Source organism: Anabrus simplex, chromosome 1 (genome assembly GCF_040414725.1).
Source record: "Anabrus simplex isolate iqAnaSimp1 chromosome 1, ASM4041472v1, whole genome shotgun sequence".
Classification (NCBI taxonomy): domain Eukaryota; kingdom Metazoa; phylum Arthropoda; class Insecta; order Orthoptera; family Tettigoniidae; genus Anabrus; species Anabrus simplex.
This window is the reverse complement of record NC_090265.1, coordinates 243,793,874-243,807,119: the sequence shown is the minus strand read 5'-3', so window position 1 is coordinate 243,807,119 and position 13,246 is coordinate 243,793,874.

Genomic DNA, 13,246 nt, shown 5'->3' with positions numbered 1-13,246 from the left:
CAACTTGACTTTAGCAGCCAAAATATGCTTCTCTCTACCGAGAACCGATCTAATCTCTGTGTACGTCCTAAATTTAGCCCCGCAGTAGTTCAGACTCAATCTCCCCGTCAGCTCTCAGCACAAAGTCCCTGGATCATGTCATGGCGACAAATGCATGGGTTAAGCTAGCACTCTTAACTATAATCACGTTAGTAGTTAGCTTTATAATGTTCTAAACAGTGTTCACAACAGCAGCTTCGTAAGTACTTGAACAAAGTCTTAGAGTGTTGACAACAGGATCTTGGTTTAAAAACTAAGATAATAGTATCTTGAGAAGGACATCTTGCTGACGGTGTGTCGACAAGTAGCAGCTTGCTTGCTTGTGCTGTTAAATTCCGTGCTATAAAGTTTTACTTCCGTCAAGATAGTAGTAGTAAGCCATGCGATTGTAGTTAAAGATGGTAGCTGACAGTTGTCAAAAACCACGTGGAATTTTTTCAAATTGTCCGCTACCACGTGGATAGGGATGAGGTTTAGCGGCATAAAGATAGCGGCACGATGCTGTCTTGTTTAAAGATGGCCGCTGACGGCTGTCAAAAAAGCACGTAGAATTTTTCAAATTGCCCACCACTAAATTTCAAAGGTATGAGGTTTAGTGCCATAAGGATAGCAGCACTATGCTCTGTTGATTAAGGACGGGAGCTGTCAAAACGCATCTGGAATTTTTCAAATTGCCTCCAGCACATGCATAAGGATGAGATTAGCGATGCCTTGTTGTTTAAAGATGGCAGCTGCCACCTTGACAACTGTCAAAAAGCACGTGGCTTTGTTTACATGACCTTGCTAGAAGTCAATGCGGTGGAGGCCTCTGCAGAGGGCCTGTGGAGGTGGCGGCGGCCGAACCGTCCACTTATATCTACTGGTGTGCAATCCGCTAAGTACAGAATGTATTGTGGGCTAGGGCAAGCCTTTGCCTGCAATTATTGGAGTGGTTATTTAGTAATTTGATTTTAGGATTACTCACAGTTGACTGAACTTACCTATCCAGTAGACCAGCGGGTAATTCTGGATATAATAAAAAAAAATAGAATGAGGCAAATCGGTCCAGTAGAACAGCCGTTACTAATTTATGCATTGTTCAAAATGATGTACTGGTACATGGCATTGACTGGAGTAAATGTTTTCTTTTCAACTTGATCAGAGACTATAGCATATTTCTGTCTGACAATGATTGAAATATTATGCAGGTAAGTAGGATGTGGAAGAGAGAAAGAAATACTCACATAATCAATATTACCGGTATATTCCTCTTTCTTGCTCTTTTTTCTTCCTTTAGCTTTTTGCTTTCCCTTTTCTCCTTTTTTCTTTCCAACTTTACTCTCAGACTTTCTTGAGCTGCGTTCAAATTCATTCTTGATAAGGGACAATTTATTCTCCCATGTACGCCAAAGTTCATGCTGTAATATTTCCTCAGAAGTAACTGGAACTAAGAATACGGTTAATGATAAAAATGAGGAATATAAAAGTAAAGTATAAATTCAAAGAATTAGTTGGGATCTTGGAAAACCCATGGAAGAACACCAGCTATCTACAAAAATAATTCTAATAAATGTGAGTGTATTGAACAGTATATTTTCTTCAAGAATTTCATTTTTGGTTTCTCTATATAATTTCCATTACAAAAACATTATGAGTGTCCATCACAATGATGCTCATATGTGCGACAAAAAGTGAGACATATATCATTGCTTAATTCAATAATTTAATAGGCTGATCCATTTCTGATTAAAATGATTTATTACCAAAAATACACATCAAACAAAGCAGCTGACTAATTGACCATCTTTGCCTGGTTTTTACATCTGAACATGTATTTTACATTTTTATACATATTCCAGCAGTCTGAGTAACTCAATATTGGAAATGCATTCAGAAAGAAATCATACATACATACATACATACATACATACATACATACATACATACATACATACATACATACATACTGTGCCGTACAGGACTCTATGGTTCCGGCCAGGCGAAAGCCGGTCTCGAACCCAGAGTACAGTAGTGAAAGAACTCTCACAAACGTGAGCTTGTGCACATAGTCTTACCTGAACACATATCCTCGCTCGGCCATCAAATAGCGCTCTTCTCAGGGATACATGGGGAACAATGGGCAACATAAAGATAAAACACTAGGATATGTGACTAATCAGGTAAGAATCAGCTAAAATAAAAAAATCTAACAGAAACATCGCTGCATTCAAAGTTTAACAAATAGGGATTTATTACATAAACAAAATCTATTTACAAAATATAAGAGCTTTCAAAATGCTTGGGTAAAGATAACGTTGAGCCGATGACAACCAGTTCACTGCCTTCACGAAACAGCCGTGCTGTAACAAGCATGTTACAATTGTGTAAGTAACGAAATCTAGAAAGATGGATATCTGCTGAAATACACATCTAACAGTAGTTCCCATAAAATTTACTATGCCTCGTACCATCGAACCCCGGTGCAAACAAATATAAACACAAAAAGTACAGTGTCCTGACTCGGTCACGAACCCTGGTCCCATGAAGAGTAAGGCGTATAATATTCATATACGAACAATAAAAAAACGCAACCAACATATCCAAAGTGACAATATCAAACGGGCCAGTTTTAAAATTAAAGTAGAACAAATAGAACAAAAATCTCTCCCTGCGTTCCAAAACATCAAGGATGTCTACTCCCCCCTTACACACTCGACACGCTGCAGACAGAAATATAACCGAGTTTCAAGACTGTGACGTCAGACACACCAACCCTCACCACTCGAACACTTCACGAGCAGCAGTCCACATAATTTACGAGCTCAGCTGGCTGCCGGCTAAAAAACCTCGCCTTTCAACTCACGTAATCTGGCTGCTAAAAGCACTCTTTAAATACACCTGGGCTATCCGCCCTCATCTCAATGTCACCAGCAATATAACAAACCTTATTTCCGCCTCCCATGGGCTCAACCTTGATAATACAAAGACACAAATCAATAAGCGATAGTCACATGGCCATAATGAGGCATCTCTAATGCATCCAATACACTCTCAAACTGTGCTGGGCTTTTTCATCTCAATACATACAGTCAGCTACATGCATAATGCTCACATCTCTCAAACATTCGGACTTGCTCGCCCTGTCAGTAAAGCTGGGTGAATTACGGGTTGAATCCTGGTCTCAACTATACCGCCTACGTCTGCAGAGACAAATGCCTATACGCGACACAATAAATAGTGCCTACCTGTTAGACTAACCTATCGTGACCAAGGGAGTTCGACCTGATCCAAGAAGATAACACGTAAGCTAATATAATACAATCGAAATGAAATATAAACACACCAATAAGGAATCTACAAACTATCATCTACCCTAATGTACGGGGTTCGAGCTTGAGGCCTAGCTCTATATTACAAAGAATTTTCCTACCATAACTAACCTGTTGACTGACGGCCCCCCTATTCCTATCTAAATTTAAATGACATGCTTGAAACAGAATTGGAAAGCTCTGACCTTATGTGATTGATGACATGACGGAGCGGCCCTCCCTGTGGACCACTGAATTTACCACATCATGACAAACTGCGACGGTTGCAGCAGATACTGGCGAACACTTGGAGACATACTATCTTGCGTGAGTCCTTCGTACAGCTCCTTGGATGGTTGGAAGATGTCCCCTTCGACGTCGCGCTGATCAGGTACACCCAACGTTCCTGGATCGATTCCCGTTGTCGTGTTGGCTTCAGCTCTGGTTGTGGCTTCCTCGCAACGATGATGTAAAAGCTCGTTCTGACTTGATGCAGGGGTAACTGAAAACAAATTCATTTATTACAGACTGTCCAAACTCGATGCCTGTTTCCACTGCTATCGTGTCTCACACGTTACATTGACCAAGTCTTGTTCAGAATTTTAAACCTGGTACACTATAGTTCCTTCACCACTCTTAGTAACACTGTTCTTTCGTCCCTTCACTCGGACAACATGGAGTGCTTGAAGAACTACCCTGAGCCGATATTTATTCTAGCATTACGTCAGTTACAACTTGACCTCTCAGAAATATAAAGCTACTAGTTCATCAGTCTATTATAGGCAGTACCTCATCTCACCATAGCATATCAACACAGGTAATATCAAGACTTTAGCTGAATATGCAAGTTGATTACTTACTTCCTCGCCGATACAGTAGTACTAGTTGTATGTGCAGCTCGAAGACCAAATGTTGTTCGCAGTGCCGACTTGTAGCATGACGACTTCGTTCAAGCAGCCTTACGGTCAAAGAATAAGACTGATATGCCAGGCGGCCTCGCTTTTATAATCACGTTAGCGTAACCACGCCACTTGATCGCGTGCAGAATACGCGCGCCCGCGACTCGAAGTTTTCCCGCACAACGCACGTCAAGTACCTTATTTAACGAATGCATTTATGATTGCAGCCGTAATGCATATCAAAATAAAGCAGAAATTATACAGGTTGCAATTCTTGTATCAAATCCAATGCACCTCTTCCGTAATCAAAGATATTAATTTAATTCTTCTTCCCTCCGAAGGTAAGTTTTGCCGGGATCCGGGAAGCGTCCCCAATCTTCGTTAAGAGGCTTGGCTTGGGACATAACTCCCTTTAATGAGGTTCTGGAGATTTCTCATAATGACGCTCCAGCTCTCTTCACACAAGAACGCTTCTTCTGGACTCTTTTATGAAATATACTATAAGACAATGACTTCGTGGGTGGTCTTATGTAATCCCAATATCCAACACTAAAATCTATACTATTGGTCCATGAACAGTATGGTTCAATACATACATACATATTATACGCGCACTTTGTCTTGAGCCCGAATCTCCATAGTAACGAATGGGAACTAGGGCTCAAGATAAAGTGCGCGTGCTATACATACATCTTCAAATTTGGCATATAAGAAATATTTGTAATATCTACGAGTGTAAGATTAACATTTCATTAGCACGGGCGGAAATTTTTCCCAACTCCGTGTTACAGAGAGAAGTGCTCGCACGAACCCGGATTTTCCAAGCGAAGGGGTGAGCTATGGATTTTTTGTGTGTCAGGCTGCCAGCTGTCCCCACGTGACATACTGGGAGAAACCAAGGCCGTCCGATCGATAGCGAGCGCGCTACACCTGACAGTATTTAATGAAATGTAACAGCCTATCAGGTGCAAGTCATTGACCAATCACAGACGATTACGGCGCCACACCCTCATCTTAAGATGATTATATAACGGTGTTTCCAGAAGGAATTGCCTCTCTTTCATTTGAGTCTTTCTTGGATGATTGTCTTGGGAATTCTTCACCGACATTCACGTCGCAGACACTCTTGGGTTCGATTACTCGGCAGAACAGACTCATTATCCATCCTAGATCTACGAGTTAGCAGATTTTACGGACGAAGTTACGTATAATTCAACAATATAATTCATCGTGTGTGTGTACTAGGCACATCTTAAAACTTATTTGTCAGTTTCAGCTCCTACTAGTTGTGAAGAAAGAAGAGGAATACTGCGTGCGGATCGAGATAATTCAAGATGCCACTACATCAGGAAGAGGAAGCCTACTACTATTCCATGTTCATCATCGCAGCTACAATGGTATATTCAAATGTAAGGCAATCTCCGACATGGAGGAGGTGACGATCGGCGGTGGATGACCTACCACATGTCCAGGGTCATCGGCAGAAATCCAGTTTCATCAATCACTTAAGTACAATTTTATAATATCTATCTGTTCATCTTTGTAGAGATAATGTAGAGATAAAGCTTCCTTATTCATTTGACGTAATTCTCTTCTAGCCTTGCCGTAGTTTGATATTTCATTTCTTCTTTCTATGGTGTAAGGTAGTTGTTAATTGAGTGTGAATGATTATTGGTTCCTATTAGATAGCTAGTGATGTGTGAGTGTCTTCAACATTTATTCTGACTGTCCCATTCAATAGTAAAGGAGTGATTTAAAAATCACTGAACTCTCCGATAATAATAATAATTTAATTTTGAAATAATTAATAATTTTTTGAAGTCATGTGGGACAGATTGTCGGTACGTTTATTACGTCGAAATTTCGCTATACGTTATTATTGTCTTTATATGGATTTCAAGCGTGTAAGTGTCATCTGGTAATTTTATCGAACCTTAGCTTATGCGGATTTGTGATCTCGCACATTTAATAATAATAATAATAATAATAATAATAATAATAATAATAATAATAATAATAATAATAATAATAATAATAATAATAATAATAAAATGTCATCACGGGTTAAATAAGAAAATAACGGTCATGAGTGTAAATATTGTTTATTCTTGTGTGAAATATTAATATGTGCTCTAGTAGGATAAATGTGAGCCTGGAAGACGGCCAAATCTTGACGGATTATTTATTGCATTTATGGACTTGGGAATGGATCAGTCATTATGTTTTTGACTTATGAATCCATTTATTGAGTCTCATGTGAAGAATATGTGTTGTTGAACATAATTTCTTCGGGCGGAGCACGTGTTAGTCGATAGCTATTGTATCTAAATAATAATAATGTCGTGACTCATGAACCATAAACGTGTACGTTTATATTTGACCTGCGTTATGTGCGTTTCTGTAACGATAATTTTTCCGATGATATCTATCACTGATATTCTCACGAACATCGTTGTTGAGCTTAGCTTCTTTACTTAAGTGATAATCCTGACATCATCACATTCCTAGTTGTTGCAATGGTATTTCTTTACCCGATACGGTCATCAAACATTTTCTACGACTTAGATTAAAATTAAAATGTAATACTCATGGATTAGAAATCGTCGTAAACATTGTAAACTGTTACCGTACCCTAGTGTGAATGCTGTGTGTGTGATTAATTATTATTTCTATGGATTGTGATATTTCTTGTGATTACAATTTGACTCGATCACTTGTTCGTTGCGTGAGTTTTGATTGAAAATATCATTATTTGTGTTGCTCCCGTTTGTTAAGAAGTGAATCTTTAGTGGATTTTATTCCGAAATTAGATAGAGAAGGGTTTAATGTCTTAGATAAAAATGAATAAGCAAGTGTTATGTCCGTGGACAGGAGTCACGAACAATTTATTGTAAAGCCTACAATACTAGAATTTCAATGTGTGTAATACTGAAGAAGGATATTGCGTTAGTTTGAGTAATTATTGTGGGAAATTTTGAAGTGATAATTATGGAAAAATTTTCATTTTATAAAATTAAATCTGAGGAAGACATTTTGAATGAAATTTCGACAGAAATTTTATTTTTTATTTTTTCTCATTTCAGTCTACTGGAAGTAACGTTAATTTAACACATTAAACAGGAAGAGAGATAATTTAATCGCTGACGATAAATGAATCAGAAAAATATTTATCAAAAATTTATTTTGTAAATAATCATGTTAACATTAGAGAAAGGTCTTCTCATAAAAATACGTTTATTATTCTATTATGTCAGATGTAGGCTAATACTCGTCTGTGTATTTTCAGAAATTATGTTACCAGAATTATGGGAAGAATATTTACGTTGTACCGAATAGACTGGCAGAGAAGATGTTTGAATTCCAAGATTTTGTCCAATTTAAATTTGTTGTTTAAGAGTGTTGATTTATAATAAATGTTAAAACCTAATATTTGATAGTTGATTTTATTGTCGCTAGTCCTTATTTCTATTCCTGCCCTTAAAATGTTTGCAAAGTCAGAAAACGAACTGTCCACTTCTGAGACTCTCGTTCTCCGGCTGAGTAGCCAGGTAAGAAGGATGCAATACATACATACATACATACATACATACATACATACATACATACATACATACATACATACATACATACATACATACATACATACATACATCTTCATTACGATCCTTTCAGAATTCAGTCTGCAAGTCTCTGCGAATTTACTAACCGCTGCCACAATTCTCTATTTGTAATTAATTCTGTGCCCTTATTTAGCTAATTACCGGTACCTCTTATATTTAAACTGTTATGAACAGAGTCAAACCATCATCATTTTTCTCTCCCTCTACTTCTCTTATCCATTATTCGCCTGTTTAACCTATCTTCCTCCATTTGCCTCACGTGACCCCACCATCAAAACCAGTTTTTGCACACAGCTTCATCCACTGAGTTCATTCCTAACTTAGCCTTTATCCTCTCATTCCGAGTACCCTCCCGCCATTGTTCCAACCTGTTTGTACCAGCAATCATTCTTGTTAATTTCATGTCTGTTAATTCTAACAAATAAGATATCCTCAGGCCAATAAGCTTTCGCTCCCAAGCAGCAAAGTTGGCCAGAAAACAGACTAGTGTAAAGATAGTTTCGTATGGGAGCTGACTTCCCTTTTAGAGAATGCTGTTGATTGCAACTGTGTACTCACTGCATTAGCTTTGCTGCACCTTGATTCAATCTCACTTACTTATACTATACTATACTATACTATACTATACTATACTATACTATACTATACTATACTATACTATACTATACTATACTATTACTTATACTACATGTTTGTGAGGGTATTTAGGGGTTGTAGTAAGGATGTAAAGGAGAGGGCATATAAGTCTCTGGTAAGACCCCAACTGGAGTATGGTTCCAGTGTATGGGACCCTCACCTGGATTATTTGATTCAAGAACTGGAAAAAAATCCAAAGAAAAGCAGCTTGATTTGCTCTGGGTGGTTTTCGACAAAAGAGTAGCGTTACAAAAATGTTGCAAAGTTTGGGCTGGGAAGATTTGGGAGAAAGGAGACGAGCTGCTCAATTAAGTGGTATGTTCCGAGTTGTCAGTGGAGAGATGGCGCGGGAGGACATCAGTAGACGAATAAGTTTGAGTAGTGTCTTTAAAAGTAGGAAAGATCACAATATGAAGATAAAGTTGGAATTCAAGAGGACAAATTGGGGCAAATATTCGTTTATAGGAAGGGGAGTTAGGGATTGGAATAACTTACCAAGGGAAATGTTCAATAATTTTCCAATTTCTTTGCGACCATTTAAGGGAAGGCTAGGAAAACAACAGATAGGGAATCTGCCACCTGGGCGACTGCCCTAAATGCAGATCAGTAGTGACTGATTGATTGATTGATCCTGGGAGAACACACATTCAGCTCTCTAAGGTTTGTTACCTACTGACATCAATTTATAGGTCAGTCAAAATCGACACAAAAAATAGCTAAATTCGTAAAACATGATTATCTCTGATTTTTATTATGTTGTTTGGATCCATTAGGGCTATGTATACCCAAGTCTGCAACTCTCAAAAAGTTGTGGAAAAATTTTTACATGTGAAAAACCGCGGAATTTTTGGACTTGTTTCAGATTCTCCTCTATATCTCCTAATCCATGCATTTCTCGTCGAAAGCTACTGTGTGCTTTTTTAGAGCATTCAAATAGTGACAAATTAAGCTCAACTGGAGCTCTATAGGGCAATTGGTTACCGAATTACGGCACTTTGAAAATAGGCCAGTTTTCTAAAAATTGTAAATTTTAGTTTTAGACCTTCTTTGGACCGAAATTGCATCGAAACCATTGATTCTACAGTAGAACTTGCAGAATATAATTTGTAGGCAATTTAATTAGATTTACATTAAGCGCAGAGCAGGGTCTGTAAGCCTCGTAGTTCTCTAAAAATGTCAAAGAAACCCATATAAGGTAAAATCGCATTTTTCCAGAAATGTACCTAGCCACTTTTTTGTTGCATGAAGTGAGATTTGAACATGCAAAACGTGTTATGATCGTATAGGAGGTATGTAAGTTGAATAATTGGACATGAAAGAAAAGGACGTTGTCCAAAACTGTCCCGGTGCTGAATTGACTGGTGTGGAAGTACGATTAAATGGCTTCCTATTGATATCATACATGGGAGCAATTGGCAATATCATGGCGGGGAGCGGCCTCAAACAGCTACTTGCCACGATATATGCTGAAAACAGCGTCGAAAAAATGATGAATGGGCACTCAGCAACACGGGGTGGACCCAACAGAATATCAATTGTTCACGAAAGGATGCTTCACCATCTGCAGATCCGACAAATTTTGGTCAGGTCTGTGGACTGACTTACAATTGAATGGGTACCGGTACCTACTGATGCGTTCAGTGAAGAGCCAGTGTGGCCTAAGCGATGGCAGAGTTATCTCTACAAGTGTTCTCTCTCGTTGGAGGGGCGGGATGGTATATATGCTGAATATATGTGAAAAGGTAGAAGGGTATTGTGATATTTCCTCCACAATAAGTGAATAGCGTGTCGATATGCGACCTACGCAAATTGCACGAGATACCTCTGACGTGAAAAAACTGAAAGCCTGGTTCAATAACCATCCACCGTTTCCATCGATAGGTAAACTCGTATCCATTAGCAGTGGCACTGTAGGTGGCCGGCACATAAATTGCCACACTGCCCGAGAAGAAGGACTGAAAGGGGTGAACCGAATTATTGGAAAAACTTTTCGGAATGTTAGCGTCTTTAGGAAAGAAACAGTCCTCTCTTTGGCAACGCCTACAACCTCTATCAAGATGTACAAGAAGAGAGTCGATGTCGAGCCACTCACCATCTTCCAGCGCATGTGTATCATAAAACAGTCAGACCTACAGTTGAATGCGCACTTCACATACGAGCTCGCTCCGTATCCATTGGACCTATTTTCCGACGAAGGGATGCGTAAAGGCACAAAATCAGCTTTTTACGCTGCCTTCACTCAAGCCACAGAGAACGTTAGTGTACAGGCAAAAACATTTACTGTCGTCGATGGAGGATACCTCGTCCATAAAGTTGTGTGGCATCGGAATTATTCGGTATGGGCTATCACAGCAAGTTACATAAGCGACATATTTAACCACCTTGGGAGAAATGTGTGTGTAGTCTTCGACGGGTATCCTGAGGATGGCACCCAAAAGAGCACCAAATTTGCAGAGCGATCACGACGGTATTCTGCAGCATCAGCGGAAACTGTGTTTGACGCATCGACCATCATCACAGTCCCCCAAGAGAACATACTCTCGAATGACAAAAACAAGGTTCATCTCATTGGGCATCTCTGTTCTGCTTTCGCTCTCGAGGAAATTGAGACAAAAATATCAAAAGAAGACGCAGACCGCGATATCGTCGTGACTGCTCTGCAAAAATGTACCTCCAATGACCACGTCATCATCTTTGGAGAGGATGCGGATTTGCTCGCGCTCCTCTGCTGTCTAGAATCCACTAAAACAAATGTATACGATAGACACCCTCAACGATGTACGCTTCCGTACTTTTGTGAAGATAACAGCCAACGCCAAAGCGAATCTGGACCGTTTGTCTCAACAACAGAGGCTGCGTCGTATCACCACTACCGCACATACCACCATGTGCAAAAGTGGTTGGGGATGGAGAAAGATGCCACCGACTGGGGTTGTTAAGTGACCTCGGCTGGACTCATCCCCATTACCAGTCGGCAAGCTCCTGCACCCGCAGAGCTCCTGAAACTCCTCTCTTGCAAATGGAAGAAGAGGTGCAGAGGTGGCTGCACTTGCCTGAAAGCAGGCCTCAAATGTTCTGTGATGTGTGCTACCTGCTCTGGGGAAATGTGCCAGAGCGCATCCCTTATCATCACTGAAGAGGACGACGACGATGACGAGCCTCAAGACAATCCTGACGATCCACCAATACTGGAGTACCTACCTATTGAAGAGAGCAACGAAAGTGACGGCCCAGGGCCATTAAAAACAAGGTGACGAGTTTGACTATGTGTCTAATTTGATTGATTGATTGATTGATTGATTGATTGATTGATTGATTGATTGATTGATTGATTGATTGATTGATTGATTGATTGATTGATTGATTGATTGATTGATTGATTGATTGATTGATTGATTGATTGATTGATTGATTGATTGATTGATTGATTGATTACCTATGTTTATTACTTAGATACATTTCACCATTTTTAAATGATTACATTTTCCTTTTCTTTACTAAACCTTACCTTTTATGGGTTTCTTTGAGATTTTGAGTGAACTAGGAGGCTTACAGACCCCGCTCTGCGCTTAATTTAAAGCTAATTAAATTGCCTACAAATTATCTTCGACACGCTCTACTCGTAGAATCAATTATTTCGACGCAATTTCGGTCCAAAGAAGGTCTAAAACTAAAATTTTCAATTTTTGGAAAAACTTGCTTATTTTCAATGTGCCGTAATTCGGTAACCAATTGACCTACAGAGCTTTAATTGGGCTCAGTTTGCCACAAATTTAATGTTCTTAAAAACTTATAGAGTAGCTTTCAACGAAAAATGCATGCATTAGAAGTTATAGGGCAGAATATGAAACAAGTCCAAAAATTTCGCGGTTTTTCGTGTGTAAAAATTTTTACACAACTTTTTGAGAGTTGCAAACTTGGGTATACATAGTTCTAATGGGTCCAGACAACATACTAAACAATCAGAGATACATCATGTTTTGTTAATTTATTGTCGATTTTGAGCGGCCTATTAGTCTTGGAAAAGCTAATTTTCATATTAAACTCATTGCACCTATTTTCAAGTTCCAAAGTATTAGACTACAGGTTTCAGCACAATCTGCCATGAAGACCAAGTTGTCACCATAGGTCATAGGCCAAACTGCATAGGGTACTACATTTTCACCTAAATGTATCTCTCGCTGTCACTTAATACATTTCAGTAGATGATCCATGGTAACAACAAACAAAAAAGGTGAAAGACTGCAGCCTTGTCTAACCCCTGTAAGTATCTTGAACCAAGAACTCATCCCGCTGTCAATTCTCACTGTAACCCAATTGTCAACATAAATAACTTCAATTGGTTTTAACAATCTATTCTTATTCCCACAATCCCCTAGTACAGCAACCATCTTTTCCTTCAGTACTCTGTCATAAGCCTTCTCTAGATCTACAAAAGATAAACCTAACTGTCTATTCCTCTCGTAGCATTTTTCAGTTACCTTTCACTTACTAAAAATTTGATCCTGACATCGCCTCTGTTGTCTGAAATTACACTAGTTTTCATCCAACTTCCTCTCAACCACTCATCACACCCTCCTTTCCAAAATGTCAGTAACACCTTGCCCATAAGTGACCATGGCTGGTCCGTGGTCTGACAGCTCTGTACTCTGATCGGCCAACCAAGCAGAGGAGGGGTGACCACGGCTGTACTGTGGCTCTACGCCTCTGCATTTGAGAGACGGGACAGGGCTGGACCTAATGGCTGGCCCTAACCGTCGGCTGT